Source organism: Callospermophilus lateralis, unplaced genomic scaffold (genome assembly GCF_048772815.1).
Source record: "Callospermophilus lateralis isolate mCalLat2 unplaced genomic scaffold, mCalLat2.hap1 Scaffold_544, whole genome shotgun sequence".
Lineage (NCBI taxonomy): Eukaryota > Metazoa > Chordata > Mammalia > Rodentia > Sciuridae > Callospermophilus > Callospermophilus lateralis.
The window spans coordinates 1,018,220-1,030,851 of NW_027514472.1; positions in this window are offsets into that span (position 1 = coordinate 1,018,220).

Genomic DNA, 12,632 nt, shown 5'->3' on the forward strand with positions numbered 1-12,632 from the left:
ATAAAGTAGTTCTATGTTTTGTTTGAATGGTTTGTTTCCTGTTCATGTAGCCCTAAGCAGACACTGGCGAAAAGCACTTTCATTGAAAGGGGTTGCCAAACTTCCACGAAATTACGAGTTTCTGAAATACCAGCAAATATATTTTCAAACAATCTTGATGATACTTGGGGAAATGATTAGAACACAAATCCCACTTGGTTCACCAAAATTTGTTCTTCTAGGTTGAAGCGTTCGTTTAAAGTAGCAGTTTTTATTTTTAGGCTTCACTCTGTCCTCTCCTAAATAGATAGATGAATTTGGAACTCTAAATCCAAAAAGGTTTGTAGTAGCTCTTTGAAACTTGTAAAATAAAGTAGTTCTCAGTTTTGTCTCTATGGTTTGTTTCCTCTTCAAGTAGCCCTAAACAGAGAATGTGGATAAGCACTTTCATTGAAAGGGGTTGCCAAGCTTCCAAGAAATTTCAAGTTTCCGAAATACCAGCAAATATTTTTTCACCCAATCTTGATGATACTCGGTGGTAATGATCAGAACACAAATCCCACTTGGCTCACCAAATTTTGTTCTTGTATGTTGAAGTGTTCCTATATAGTAATAGTTTTTATTTTTTGGTTTCCCTCTGTTCTCTCCTATACAGACAGATGAATTTGGAACTCTAAATACATCATGGTTTGTAGTAGCTCTTTGAAACTTAATAAAATAAAGTAGTTCTCAGTTTTGTCTCTATGGTTTGCTTCCTCTACAAATAGCCCTAAGCAGAGACTATGGAAAAGCATTTTCATTGAAAGGATTGCCAATCTCCAAAGAAATTACGAGTTTCCGAAATACCAGCAAATATTTTTTCACCCAAACTTGATGATACTTGGTGGTAATGATCAGTATTCAAATCCCACTTGGCTCACCAAATTTTGTTCTTCTATGTTGAAGCATTCGTTTACAGTAGCAGTTTTTATTTTTAGGTTTTACTCTGTTATCTCCTATATAGACAGATGAATCTGCAACACTAAATCCAAAATGGTTTGTACTAGCTCTTGAAAACTTGACAAAGTAAAGTAGTTCTCAGTTTTGTCTCCATGGTTTGTTTCCTCTTCAAGTAGCCCTAATCAGAGACTGGCGAAACGCACTTTCATTGAAAGGGGTTGCCAAGCTTCCAATAAATTACGAGTTTCTGAAATACCAGCAAATATTTGTTTACACAATTGTGATGATACTTGGTGGTAATGATCAGTACACAAATCCCACATGGTTCCCCAAATTTTGTTCTTCTAGTTTGAAGCGTTCGTTTACAGTAGCAGTTTTTATTTTAGGTTTCACTCTGTTCTCTCCTGTACAGATAGAGAAATTTGGAACTCTAAATCTAACATGGTTTGTAGTAGCTCTTTGAAACTTGACAAAATAATGTAGTTCTCAGTTTTGTGTCTATGGGTTTTTTTTCTTCAAGTAGCCCTAAGCAGAGACTGTGGAAAAGCACTCTCATTTAAAGGGGTTGCCAAGCATCCAAGAAATTACGAGTTTCCGAAATACCAGCAAATATTTTTTCACCCAACCTTGATGATACCTGGTGGTAATGATCAGTACACAAATCCCACTTGGCTCACCAAATTTTGTTCTTCTAGGTTGAGGTGTTATTTACAGTAGCAGTTTTTTTTTTTAGGTTTTACTCTCTTCTCTCTGATATAGATAGATGAATTTGGAATGCTAAATCCAACATGGTTTGTAGTAGCTCTTTGAAACATGAAAAAATAAAGTAGTTTTCTGTTTTCTCCAAATTATTTGTTTCATTTTCAAGTAGCCCTAGGCTCAGACTCTGGAAAAGCACTTTCATTGAAAGGGGTGGTGAGGCTTCCAAGAAATTACGAGTTTCCGAAACACCTGCAAATATCTTTTCACCCAATCTTGATAATACATGTTGGTAATGATCAGTACACAAATAAAACTTGGCTCACAAAATTTCGTTCTTCTAGGTAGAAGCGTTCGTTTACAGTAGCAGTTTGTATTTTTAGGTTTCACTCTGTTCTCTCCTATATAGATAGATGAATTTGGAACTCTAAATCGAAAATGGTTTGTAGTAGCTCTTTGAAACTTGACAAAATAAAGTAGTTCTCAGTTTTGTCTCTATGGTTTGTTTCCTCTTCAAGTAGCCCTAGGCACAGACTGTGGATAAGCACTTTCATTGAAAGGGGTTGCCAAGCTTCCAAGAAATTATGAGTTTACGAAATACCAGGAAATATTTTGTCACCGATTCTTGATGATACTTGGTGGTAATGATCAGTACACAAATCCCACTTGGCTCACCAATTTTTGTTCTTCTTGGTTGAAGCGTTCGTTTACAGAAGCAGTTTTTTTTTTTATTTTTAGGTTTCACTATGTTCTCTTCTATATAGATAGATGAATTTGGAACTCTAATTCCAAAATGGTTTGTAGTAGATCTTTGAAACTTGACAAAATTATGTAGTTCTCTGTTTTGTCTCTATGGTTTGTTTGCTCTTCAAGTAGCCCTAGGTACTGACGGTGAAAAAGCACTTTCATTGAAAGGGGTTAGCAAGCTTCCAAGAAATTTCGAGTTTCCGAAATACCAGCAAATATTTTTTCACCCAATCTTCATGATACTTGGTGGAAATAATCAGTACACAAATCCCACTTGGCTCAGGAAATTTTGTGACTGTAGGTTTAAACGTTCGTTTATGTAGCTGTTTTTATTTTTAGGTTTCACTCTGTTCTCTCCTATATAGATAGATGAATTTGGAACTCGAAATCCAACATGGTTTGTAGTAGCTCTTTCAAACTTGACAAAATAAAGTAGTTCTCAGTTTTTTCTCTATGGTTTGTTTCCTCTTTAGCAGCTCCAAGCAGAGACTGTGGAAAAGCACTTTCATTGAAAGGGGTTGCCAAGCTTCCAAGAAATTACGTGTATCCAAAATACCAACAAATATTTTTTCACACAATCCTTATGATACTGGGTGGAAATGATCAGTACAGAAACCCCACTTGGCTCACCAAATTTTGTCTTCTAGTTTGAAGCGTTCGTTTACAGTAGCAGTATGTATTTTTAGGTTTCACTCTGTTCTCTCCTATATAGATAGATGAATTTGGAACTCTAAATCCAGCATGGTTTGTAGTAGCTCTTTGAAACTTCACAAAATAAAGTAGTTCTCAGATTTGTCTCTATGGTTTGTTTCCTTTTCATGTAGCCCTAGGCACAGACTGGGAAATGCACTTTCATTGAAAAGGGTTGCCAAGCTCCAAGAAATTACGAGTTTCCGAAATACCAGCAAATATTTTTTTCACCCAATTTTGATCATACTTGGGGGAAATGATTAGTTCACAAATCCAACTTTGCTCACCAAATTTTGTTCTTGTAGGTTGAAGCATTTTTTACAGTAGCAGTTTTTATTTTTAGGTTTCACTTTGTTCTCTCCTATATAGATAAAACAAAGTAGTTCTCAGTTTTGTCTCTATGGTTTGTTTCCTCTTCAAGTAGCCCTAAGCAGAGACTGCCCAAAGCACTTTTATTTACAGGGGTTGCCAAGCTTCCAAGAATCTACGAGTTTCCGAAATCCAGCAAATATTTTTTCACCGAATCTTGATGATACTGGGTGGTAATGATCAGTACACAAATCCCACTTGGCTCACCAAATTTTGTACTTCTAGGTTGAAGCTTTCGTTTACAGTAGCAGTTTTTATTTTTAGGTTTCACTCTATTGTCTTCAATATAGATAGATGAATTTGGAACTCTAAATCCAGCATGGTTTGTAGTAGCGCTTTGAAACTTGACAAAATAATGTAGTTCTCAGTTTTGTATCTATGGTTTGTTTCATCTTCAATTAAACCTAGGCACAGACTGTGGAAAAGCACTTTCATTGAAGGGGTTGCCAAACTTCCAAGAAATTAGGAGTTTCCGAAATACCAGCAAATATTTTTTCACCCAATCTTGATGATACTTGGTGGTAATGATCAGTACACACATCCCACTTGGCTCACCAAATTTTGTTCTTCTAGTTTGAAGCTTTCATTTACAGTAGCAGTTTTTATTTGTAGGTTTCACTCTGTTGTCTTCAATATAGATACATGAATTTGGAACTCTAGATCAAACATGGTTTGTAGTAGCTCTCTGAAACTTGACAAAATAAAGTAGTCCTCAGTTTTTTCTCTTTGGTTTGTTTCCTCTTCAAGTAGCCCTAAGCAGAGACTGTGGAAAAGCAATTTCATTGAAAGGAGTTGCCAACCTTCCAAGAAATTATTAGTTTCCAAAGAAACAGCAAATATTTTGCGCCCAGTCTTGATGATACTTGGAGGTGATGATCAGAATACAAATCCCACTTGGCTCACCAAATTTTGTTCTTCTAGGTTGAAGCGTTCTTTTACAGTAGCAGTTTTTATTTTTAGGTTTCACTCTGTTGTCTTCAGTATAGATAGATGAATTTGGAATTCTAAATCCAACCTGGTTTCTCGTAGCTCTTTGAAAATTGACAAAATAAAGTAGTTCTCAGTTTTGTTTCTGTGGTTTGTTTCCTCTTCAAGTAGCCCTAATCAGAGACTGGCGAAAAGCAATTTCATTGAAAGGGGTTGGCAAGCGTCCAAGAATCTACTTGTTTTCGAACCACCAGAAAATATTTTTTCATCCAATCTTCATGATACTTGGTGGTAATGATCAGTACACAAATCCCACTTGGCTCACAAAAATAATGTTCTTCTAGGTTGAAGCATTCGTTTACAGTAGCATTCTTATTTTTAGGTTTCACACTGTTGTCTTCAATACAGATAGATAAATTTGGAACTCTAAATCCAGCATGGTTTGTAGTAGCCCTGTGAAACTGACAAAATAAAGTAATTCTCAGTTTTGTCTCTATGGTTTGTTTCCTGTTCATGTAGCCCTAATGAGAGACTGGCGAAAAGCACTTTCATTGAAACGGGTTGGCAAGCGTCCAAGAATCTACTAGTTTCTGAAATACCAGAAAATATTTTTTCACCCAATCTTGATGATACTTCGTGGTAATAAACAGTACACAAATTCCACTTGGCTCACAAAAATAATGTTCTTCTAGGTTGAAGATTCGTTTACAGGAGCAGTTATTATTTTTAGGTTTCACTCTGTTCTCTCCTATATAGATAGATGAATTTGGAACTCTAAATCCAACATGGTTTGTAGTAGCTAGTTGAAACTTGACAAATTAAAGTAGTTCTCAGATTTCTCTCTATGGTTTGTTTCCTGTTCAAGTAGCCCTAATCAGAAAGTGGCGAAAAGCACTTTCACTGAAACGCGTTGGCAAGCGTCCAAGAATCTATTAGTTTCCGAAATACCAGGAAATATTTTTTCGCTCAATCTTGATGATACTTGGTGGTAATGATCAGTATTCAAATCCCACTTGGCTCACCAAATTTAGTTCTTCTAGGTTGAAGCATTTTTTTACAGTAGCAGTTTTTAATTTTAGGTTTCACTCTGTTGTCTCCTATATAGATAGAAGAATCTGGAACTCTAAATCCAACTTGGTTTGTAGTAGCTCTTTGAAACTTTCCAAAATAAAGTAGTTCTCAGTTTTTTCTCTAGGTTTGTTTCCTCTTGAAGTAGCCCTAATCAGAGACTGGCGAAAAGCACTTTCATTGAAAGGGTTTGGCAAGCTTCCAAGAAATTACGAGTTTGCGAAATAACAGCAAATATTTTTTCACCCAATCTTGATGATACTTGGTGGTAATGATCAGTACACAAATCCCACTTGGATCACCAAATTTTGTTCTTCTAGGTTGAAGCGTTCGTTTACAGAAGCAGTTTATATTTTTAGTTTTCACTTTGTTCTCTCCTATAAAGATAGATGAATTTGGAACTCTAAATCCAACATGGTTTGTAGTAGCTCTTTGAAACTTGACAAAATAAAGTAGTTCTCAGTTTTTTCTCTATGGTTTGTTTCCTCTTCAAGTAGCCCTAATCAGAGACTGGCGAAAAGCACTTTCATTGAAAGGGGTTGGCAAGCTTCCAAGAAATTACGAGTTTGCGAAATAACAGCAAATATTTATTCACCCAATCTTGATGATACTTGGTGGTAATGATCAGTACACAAATCCCACTTCGCTCACCAAATTTTGTTCTTCTAGGTGGAAGCGTTCGTTTACAGTAGCAGTTTGTATTTTTAGGTTTCACTCTGTTGTCTTCAATATAGATAGAAGAATTTGGAACTCTAAATCCAACATGGTTTGTAGTAGCTCTTTGAAACTTGACAAAATAAAGTAGTTCTCAGATTTGTCTCTATGGTTTCTTTCCTCTTCAAGTAGCCCTAGGCACAGACTGCGGAAAAGCACTCCCAATGAAAGGTGTTGCCAAGCTTCCAAGAAATTACAAGTTTTCGAAATACCAGAAAATATTTTTTCACCAAATCATGATGACACTTGGTGGTAATGATCAGTACACAAATCCCACTTGGCTCACCAAACTTTGTTCTTCTAGGTTGAAGCAATATTTACAGTCGCAATTTTTATTTTTAGGTTTCACTCGGTTGTCTCCTATATAGATAGAAGAATCTGGAACTCTAAATCCAACATGGTTTGTAGTAGCTCTTTGAAACTTGACAAAATAAAGTAGTTCTCAGTTTTGTCTCTGTGGTTTGTTTCCTCTTCAAGTAGCCCTAATCAGAGACTGGCGAAAAGCAATTTCATTGAAAGGGGTTGGCAAGCGTCCAAGAATCTACTTGTTTTCGAACCACCAGAAAATATTTTTTCATCCAATCTTCATGATACTTGGTGGTAATGATCAGTTCACAAATCCCACTTGGCTCACGAAAATAATGTTCTTCTAGGTTGAAGCGTTCTTTTACAGTAGCAGTTATTATTTTTAGGTTTCACTCTGTTCTCTCCTATATAGATAGATGAATTTGGAACTCTAAATCCAACATGGTTTGTAGTAGCTAGTTGAAACTTGACAAAGTAAAGTAGTTCTCAGTTTTCTCTCTATGGTTGTTTCCTGTTCAAGTAGCCCTAATCAGAGACTGGCGAAAAGCACTTTCATTGAAAGGGGTTGGCAAGCGTCCAAGAATCTACTAGTTTCAGAAATACCAGGAAATATTTTTTCGCCCTATCTTGATGGTACTTGCTGGTAATGATCAGTATAAAAATCCCACTTGGCTCACCAAATTTTGTTCTTCTAGGTTGAAGCGTTTTTTTACAGTAGCAGTTTTTATTTTTAGGTTTTACTCTGTTGTCTCCTATATAGATAGAAGAATCTGGAACTCTAAATCCAACTTGGTTTGTAGTAGCTCTTTGAAACTTTCCAAAATAAAGTAGTTCTCAGTTTTTTCTCTAGGTTTGTTTCCTCTTCAAGTAGCCCTAATCAGAGACTGGCGAAAAGCACTTTCATTGAAAGGGGTTGGCAAGCGTCCAAGAATCTACTAGTTTCCGAAATACCAGGAAATATTTTTTCGCCCTATCTTGATGATACTTGGTGATAATGATCAGTATACAAATCCCACTTGGCTCACCAAATTTTGTTCTTCTAGGTTGAAGCGTTTTTTTACAGTAGCAGTTTTTATTTTTAGGTTTTACTCTGTTGTCTCCTATATAGATAGATGAATTTGCAACTCTAAATCCAACTTGGTTTGTAGTAGCTCTTGGAAACTTTCCAAAATAAAGTAGTTCTCAGTTTTTTCTCTAGGTTTGTTTCCTCTTCAAGTAGCCCTAATCAGAGACTGGCGAAAAGCACTTTCATTGAAAGGGGTTGGCAAGCTTCCAAGAAATTACGAGTTTGCGAAATAACAGCAAATATTTTTTCACCCAATCTTGATACTTGGTGGTAATGATCAGTACACAAATCCCACTTGGATAACCAAATTTTGTTCTTCTAGGTTGAAGCGTTCGTTTACAGAAGCAGTTTTTATTTTTAGGTTTCACTCTGTTCTCTCCTATAAAGATAGATGAGTTTGGAACTCTAAATCCAACATGGTTTGTAGTAGCTCTTTGAAACTTAACAAAATAAAGTATTTCTCAGTTTTGTCTCTATGGTATGTATGCTATTCAAGTAGCCCTAATCAGAGACTGGCGAAAAGCACTTTCATTGAAAGGGGTTGGCAAGCGTCCAAGAATCTACGAGTTTCCGAAATACCAGCAAATATTTTTTCACCCAATCTTGATGATACTTGGTGGAAATGATCAGTACACAAATCCCACTTGGCTCACCAAATTTTGTGCTTCTAGGTTGAAGCGTTCGTTTACAATAGCAGTTTTCATGTTAGGTTTCCCTCTCTTCCCTCCTACATAGATAGATGAATTTGAACCCTAAATCCAACATGGTTTGTAGTAGCTCTATGAAACTTGACACAATAAAGTAGTTGTCTGTTGTTTCTCTATGGTTTGTTTCCTCTTCAAGTACCCAAACCAGAGACTGGTTAAATGCACTTTCATTGAAAGGGTTTGCCAAGCTTCCAAGAAATTACGAATTTTCGAAATACCAGCAAATATTTCTTCACCCAACCTTGATGATACTTGGTGGTAATGATCAGTACACAAATCCCACTTGGCTCACCAAAGTTTGTTCTTCTATGGTGAAGCATTATTTACAGTAGCAGTTTTTATTTTTAGGTTTCACTCTGTTCTCTCCTATATACATAGATGAATTTGGAACTCTAAATTCAACATGGTTTGCAGTAGCTCTTTGAAACTTGACAAAATAAAGTAGTTCTCAGTTCTGTCTCTATGGTTTGTTTCCTCCTCATGTAGCCGTAAGCAGAGACTGTGGAAAAGCACTTTCATTGAAAGGGGTTGCCAAGCTTACATGAAATTACGAGTTTTTGAAATACCAGCAAATATTTTTTCACCCAATCTTGATGATACTTCGTGGTAATGATCAGCACAGAATTCGCACTTTGCTAACCAAATTTTGTTCTTCTAGGTCGAAGCGTTCATTTACGGGAGCAGTTTTTATTTTTAGGTTTCACTGTGTTCTCTTCTATACAGATAGATGAGTTTGGAACTCTAAATCCAACATGTTTAGTAGTAGGTATTTGCAACGTGAGAAAATAAAGTAGTTCTCAGTTTTATCTTTATGGTTTCTTTCCTCTTCAGGTAGCCCTAGGTACATACTGTGGAAAACCACTTTCATTGAAAGGGGTGGCACAGCCTCCAAGAAATTACGAGTTTCTGAAATACCAGCAAATATTTCTTCACCCAATCTTGATGATACTTGGTGGTACTGATCAGTATACAAATTCCACTTGGCTCAGGAAATTTTGTGCTTCTAGTTTCAAGCGTTTGTTTACAGTAGCTTTTTCTATTTTTGGGTTTCACTCTGTTCTCTCCTATACAGATAGAAGAATTTGGAACTCTAAATCCAACATGGTTTTCAGTAACTATTTGAAACTTGACAAAATAATGTAGTACTTAGTTTTGTCTCTATGGTTTTTTTCATCTTCAAGTAGCCCTAAGCAGAGACTGTGGAAAAGCACTGTCATTGAAAGGGGTTTCCAAGCTTCCAAGAAATTACGAGTTTCCGAAATACCAGCAAATATTTTTTCATCAAATCTTGATGATACTTGGTGGTAATGATCAGTATACAAATTCCACTTGGCTCAGGTATTTTTGTGATTCTAGTTTCAAGCGTTCGCATACAGTAGCTGTTTTTATTTTTAAGTTTCACTCTGTTCTCTCGTATACAGATAGAAGAATTTGGAACTCTAAATCCAACATGGTTTTCAGTAGCTATTTGAAACTCGACAAAATAATGTAGTTCTTAGTTTTGTCTCTATGGTTTGTTTCCTCTTCAAGTAGCCTTAAGCAAAGACTGTGGAAAAGCACTTTCATTGAAAGGCGTGGCGAAGCTTCCAAGAAATTACGAGTTTCCGAAATACCAGCAAATATTTTTTCACCCAATCTTAATGATACTTGGTGGTAATGATCAGTAAACAAATCCCACTAGGCTCACCATATTTTGTTCGCTTGGATGAAGCGTTTGTTTACAGAAGCAACTTTTAATTTTGGTTTCACTCTGTTCTCTTCTATATAGATAGATGAATTTGGAACTCTAAATCCAACATTGTTTGTAGTAGCTCTTTGAAACTTGACCAAACAAAGTAGTTCTCAGTTTTGTCTCTATGGTTTGTTTCCTTTTCAAGTAGCCCTAGGCACAGACTGGGGAAAGCACTTTCATTGAAAGGGGTTGCCAAGCTTCCAAGAAATTACGAGTTTCCGAAATACCAGCAAATATTTTTTTACCTAATCTTGATGATACTTGTTGGTAACGATCAGTACACAAATCCCACTTGACTCACCAAATTTTGTGCTTCTAGGATCAAGCGTTCCTTTACAGTAGCTGTTTTTATTTTTAGGTTTCACTCTGTTCTTTCCTATTTAGATAGATGGATTTGGAACTCTAAATTTAACATGGTTTGTAGTAGCTCTTTGAAAATTGGCAAAATAGAATAGTTCTCAGATTTGTCTCTATGGTTTTTTTTCTCCTCAAGTAGCCCAAAGCATAGACCGTGGAAAAGCACTTTCATTAAAGGGGTTGCCAAGCTTCCAAGAATTTATGAGTTTCCAAATTACCAGCAAATATTTCTTCAACGAATCTTGATGATACTTGGTGGTAGTGAACAGTACACAAATCCCACTTGGCTCACAAAATTTTGTTCTTCTATGATGAAGCGTTCGTTTACAGTAGCAGTTTTTATTTTTAGGTTTCACTCTGTTGTCTCCTATATAGATAGGTGAATTTGGAACTCTAAATTCAACATGGTTTCTAGTAGCTCTTTGAAACGTGACAAAATAAAGTAGTTCTCAGTTTTGTCTCTATGGTTTGTTTCCTCTTCAAGTAGCCCTAATCAGAGCTTAGCGAAAAGCACTTTCATTGAAAGGGGTTGGCGAGGGTCCAAGAATCTACGAGTTTCCGAAATAACAGCAAATATTTTTTCACCCAATCTTGATGATACTTGGTGGAAATGATCAGTACACAAATCCCACTGGGCTCACCAAATTTTGTGCTTCTAGGTTGAAGCGTTCATTTACAATAGCAGTTTTCATGTTAGGTTTCCTTCTGTTCTCTCCTACATAGATAGATGAATTTGGAACCCTAAATCCAACATGGTTTGTAGTAGCTCTATGAAACTTGACACAATACAGTAGTTGTCAGTTGTTTCTCTATGGTTTAGTTCCTCTTCAAGTAGCCCAAACCAGAGACTAGTTAAATGCACTTTCATTGAAAGGGGTTGCCAAGCATCTAAGAAATTACGTGTTTCCGAAATACCAGCAAATATTTTTTCACCTAAACTTGATGATACTTGGTGGTAATGATCAGTACACAAATCCCACTTCGCTCAGCAAATTTTGTTCTTCTAGGTTGAAGCGTTCGTTTACAGTTGCAGTTTTTATTTTTAGGTTTCCCTCTATTCTCTTTTATATAGATAAATGAATTTGGAACTACAAATCCAACATGATTTGTAGTAGCTCTATGAAACTTGACAAAATAAAGAGTTCTAAGTTTTGTCTCTATGGTTTGTTTCCTCTTAAAGTAGCCCTGAGCAGAAACTGTGGAAAAGCACTTTCATTGAAAGGGGTTGGCAAGCGTCCAAGAATCAATGAGTTTCCGAAATAACAGCAAATATTTTTTCACCCAATATAGATGATACTTCGTGGTAATGATCAGTACACAAATCCCACTTGGCTCACCAAAATTTGTTCTTCTAGGTTGAAGCTTTCGTTTACAGTAGCAGTTTGTATTTTTAGGTTTCACTCTGTAGACTCCTATATAGATTGATGAATTTGGAACTCTAAATCCAAGATGGTTTGTAGTAGCTCTTTGAAACTTGAAAAATGAAGTAGTTCTCATTTTGGTCCCTATGGTTTGTTTCCTCTTCAAGTAGCCCTACGCAGAGACTGGCGAACAGCACTTTCATTGAAAGGGGTTGCCAAGCTTCCAAGAAATTACGAGTTTCCGAAATACCAGCAAATATTTCTTCACCCAAACTTGATGATACTTGGTGGTAATGATCAGTACACAAATCCCACTTGGCTCACCAAAGTTTGTTCTTCTATGGTGAAGCATTATTTACAGTAGCAGTTTTTATTTTTAGGTTTCACTCTGTTCTCTCCTATATACATAGATGAATTTGGAACTCGAAATTCAACATGGTTTGCAGTAGCTCTTTGAAACTTGACAAAATAAAGTAGTTCTCAGTTTTTTCTCTATGGTTTGTTTCCTCCTCAAGTAGCCATAAGCAGAGACTGTGGAAAAGCACTTTCATTGAAAGGGGTTGCCATGCTTACAAGAAATTACGAGTTTCCGAAATACCAGCAAATATTTTTTCACCCAATCTTGATGATACTTCGTGGTAATAATCAGCACAGAATTCGCACTTTGCTCACCAAATTTTGTTCTTCTAGGTCGAAGCGTTCGTTTAAGGTAGCAGTTTTTATTTTTAGGTTTCACTGTGTTCTCTCCTATACAGATAGATGAGTTTGGAACTCTAAATCCAACATGTTTAGTAGTAGGTATTTGCAACGTGACAAAATAAAGTAGTTCTCAGTTTTGTCTCTATGGATTATTTCCTCTTCAGGTAGCCCTAGGTACATACTGTGGAAAACCACTTTCATTGAAAGGGGTGGCACAGCCTCCAAGAAATTACGAGTTTCTGAAATACCAGCAAATATGTCTTCACCCAATC